General features: G+C 56.8%; 1 long non-coding RNA gene across 1 annotated transcript; it reads right to left on the bottom strand.

Annotated features, from left to right (window-relative positions):
- Positions 1-1,336: 1,336 nt before the first annotated feature.
- LOC136365209 (uncharacterized) lies at positions 1,337-2,066 on the bottom strand. The gene is made up of 2 exons (XR_010744296.1): positions 1,954-2,066; positions 1,337-1,500 (listed from the first exon to the last, which is right to left on the bottom strand). It is a non-coding gene; the product is annotated as an uncharacterized lncRNA (long non-coding RNA).
- Positions 2,067-3,736: the final 1,670 nt, after the last annotated feature.

Genomic DNA, 3,736 nt, shown 5'->3' with positions numbered 1-3,736 from the left:
AAGCCCGGGAGTTTTCCATGAGCCTTAGGCCTGCCAGCGAGATCCACCGCCTTCCCCCTCCCCTTGGGCTGGACCACCCAGGCCAGGAAAACACGGAGCCTCTCCCTGTTCCCCTGCAAGAATCCCCCAACCCTCCAGGGACAGGGGAGGGGGGTCCCCCCACCCACCCTAAATATATATTGGCAGAGCATCGCCGGCAAGCACAGTACATTGGAGACAGATGCAAGCCCCGCAGCAGCAGCACGGGAGATCCAGGAATGCCTCTCGTCAGCCTTTGGAACTATCATCTAAGCACGCAGCACTGCGCCACAGCACTCCCCCATCCCTCCTTCTCGCCAAAAAACCCTTCTCCTGGGGTTTAGCCTTTGGCAAAGCTTCCCGCCAGGGCTGCTGTGGTGTCCCCAGGCTCCCCAGGCAGGGACAGATCCCAGGAGATGCAGCCGCCAGGGATGCTCCGGTACCGCCGGGCAGGGAGAGATCCCAGGAGGTGCAGCCCCCAGGGATGCTCCGGTACCGCCGGGCAGGGAGAGATCCCAGGAGGTGCAGCCCCCAGGGATGCTCCGGTACAGCCGGGCCCCCCAGGCAGGGAGAGGCCCCAGCAGTCACAGCTCCGCTGTTGGCCTGCCTCCCGCCTCCCTCTCAGCAGCCTGCCGGATTCCTGAGCGCTGACACAGGATGCTGCAGCACTGAGTGTGCAGGGCCTTCCTCCCCTTCCCCTGCCCCAGGAGAGAAGGGATGGGCGGGGGATGCCGGGTTGCATCAGGCCAGGAGGGAGCGAGAGCAGCCGAAGTGAAACGCGGAGCCTCCTCCTGTCACCCCCTGGCTGCCCATGGGCTCCCAGCCCCGAGGGTTTCCCCCAGCCCCTGCTGGCACCTGGCCCAGGCCAGACACCTTTAAAGGCCGGGATGATTCACACTGTTGACACTCCCTTTATTGGCGAGAGACGGTTTGAAGTCGTTCCCTCTCCCCAGCAGGTATCCCTGAGGAGAGGCGCAGCTCACCCGCCCGGAGCTGCAGCCAGGGATTGCTCCTGGATGATTACAGCAGGAGAAAAGTGAAAGGCTGCTGCCTGCCCTGCTTCCCAAGCATCACCCTGGCAAGCCCAGCTGCCACGCTCCCTCTGCCAGCATCTATCCCACCCTCCGGCTGTGCTGAAGGATTTTCCCAGCACTTCTCCTCTCCCACGGGACCTGACCCGAACTGGGGGAAGGGCAGCAGCCGGGGCGAGCGCTTCCAGCAGCTCGTTACTATTCTAGGAAGGGTAGGATCCTGCCATATTCCCATTAAGTCAGCTCCTCCTCGACCCGGTGAGGCAGTTTCCATAGGAGTCACCCCCTCTCCCAAGTGATGGAAGTTTTTATTTTTATCTGGCTTATTTATGCGCTTCTCTTCCCTCCTTCGGCATTGGCCTGGGCAGTGAGTTTGGGTCATTAGCCTCAGCTCGAGCTCATTCCTAGCCCTTGCTGAGCTGTCCCATCCGTCAGCCTCATCTCAGTACCTCTGTGAGCAGAAGGAAAAGCCCAGGGCTTGAAGCAGCACAACAGAACAGATGAATTAGGGCGAGAAGACCCAGCTTAAAAGGCAAAAGTGATTATAGGAATTGGAAAAGAAGAAAAAAGGGCACTGGGTGAATAAAAAAATAAAACGAAGCGGAAAAATCGATTCCAAAAGTAACACAGTGCCATTATTAGGGATCTTTTTCGACTTGAGTTTGGTCCAGACCCCTCAGCAGAGCTGACTGGCAACTCCGTAATTTTTTTTCTGCCCCCCTCAGCCACAGCAGCCAGAGGCTCCCCAGGGACACAGACATCCCAGGGAGCAAACCCCACACGTAAAAACACAGCCAGGGGAGCAGGCGAGGCGTGCGTCAGCGCAGCAGATGGAGCCGGGCAGGGTCTTTCAGGGACACGGCTCCATGGCCATGAGCCGGGAAGGGAGAAAGAACTCGCTCACCTCAGGTAGCTCCACAGATCACACGAGCCCGAGGGAGCTGCGTGGGCACCTGTGGGCAGTCTCTGCTCTGTTTGCAGAGGCCGGCAGCAATTAAGCTGTTGCACAATTCTCCTGTGGAAGACAGAGGAGATAGGAGTGCTGCTGCTGGGTGCTCCGTGCCAGAGGGAGGTTGGGTCTTGTCTGTGTAGGGACACCAGGGCCACACAAACCAGTGGGACCAGCTGATCTTCCAGGGGTTGGATGTCCAGAAATCTTTTGGAAATGCCAGAATCAGGAGTGCCCCCACCCCATTTTGGGATTTGGAAGCTGGGCAAAATCATCCGCTTCCACGGAGATGTTGCTGGTGGACAAGGAGCAGGACTGAAACCTGCTCCCTCCGGCCTTGGGAAGGAAATCGTGCTGGTGCGGGAGCAGGAGGCTGTTTCCATCCTCCAGCCCAGCTTCTGACCCTGAGAGCAGAGTGTTTCATGAGGGAGCAGGAGAGCTGGGGGGATAGTCCTCTGTAGCCACCCTCCTCCTGCCGAAAAAATCCTGAGGTGACCTTGCCTCCCTTGAGACAGGAGTGAGAGCATGGGGTTCTCCTGGAGAGCACCTGTACAAGGGGAGCAGGAACAGTGCCTTCCTATCACCTCCCAGAAAGGTCAGTGAGTGAAACGAAATGTCTCATTATACCGCGTTTCCTTGTGTCATCTACCAGACTGAAATTGTGTCACCATTAGGTGCAATTACCTGGAAAATTAAAAAGGTGGTAGGACTTTTGCTTTTACCCAAGAATAAGGAGCTATTAAACTGTACACTAAGTAGTAGAGCTACTACTAGAGAGCAAAGCCATGCCAGACCAGGCAGTTTCTCCCGATCTCTCCCATCCCCCTGCTTTGGGATGACCCAACACCTCCAGCTCTCACAGATCCAAGGTGTTAAACACCCCATGCTGGTCACTTCCCACCCAGAACGGGCTCCTGAGGTTCAGCCAGATATCCCAGGCTACACAGCAAACAAACGTCTTCGACTTGCCAGAGATGCAATCCTCAGTTGAAAAGTTCACTAATTAGGAGCAGAGAAGCCTCTAGTGAATCTTCCAGCACTAAGCAGAGGGAAAAAAAAAATCCCCCACAATTCAGTCTAATTACAACGCCTTGGGGCACTCCACTCACTGTGAAGCCGAGGCCAAACTTTTCTCCCCACCCCTAAGAGCAGGAACTTTAACCCAGTTATAGTTCTACTGATAATGAAAGAGGAAAAAAAAACGAACAAACCCTCCTGCTATTTATCGTTTGAACTGTTCTGCAAGTAACAGCAAAGAAGAGGCACAGAAACACTTCTTGCAGAGCGGTAGCTGTGTTGTGCTGGGTAGAACCCACTCCCACAGCCCCTATCCACACCTCCGAGCAGGCAACGCTGGAGGCGAGTGCTCGGCCCAGCTGTGCCACAGGCCTGGTCAGACTGCACTCAGCTGCTCCTCTGGGATTTAGCAACCGCCTTCCACCCCCAGATAGTGACTCTGCACATTAGGTACTCTTAGAGCAAGACCTCAAATGCCACGGCAGCTCCGGCTGTAGCCAGAAGAGCAGTGGGAGCACCTGGAAGAGCCTAGGAAGGACTCCAGGCACCCTGACATAAGTTCCCTTTCTTCCCCAGCTCCCCCAAGAGCTGGACTCCAACCCACCCCAAGGCTGTGGCGAGGCTGGGTGGATCCAGCCACAGACACGCAGAACCACACCCCGGCTGCTGACTGCCCTCCTCCCCCTCGAGCCACCGGGGCACAAACAGGAACTAGGCTCAC

This window comes from Sylvia atricapilla, chromosome 9 (assembly GCF_009819655.1).
Source record: "Sylvia atricapilla isolate bSylAtr1 chromosome 9, bSylAtr1.pri, whole genome shotgun sequence".
Taxonomy (NCBI): Eukaryota; Metazoa; Chordata; class Aves; order Passeriformes; family Sylviidae; genus Sylvia; species Sylvia atricapilla.
This window is presented reverse-complemented; position numbering and strand designations above follow the sequence as displayed.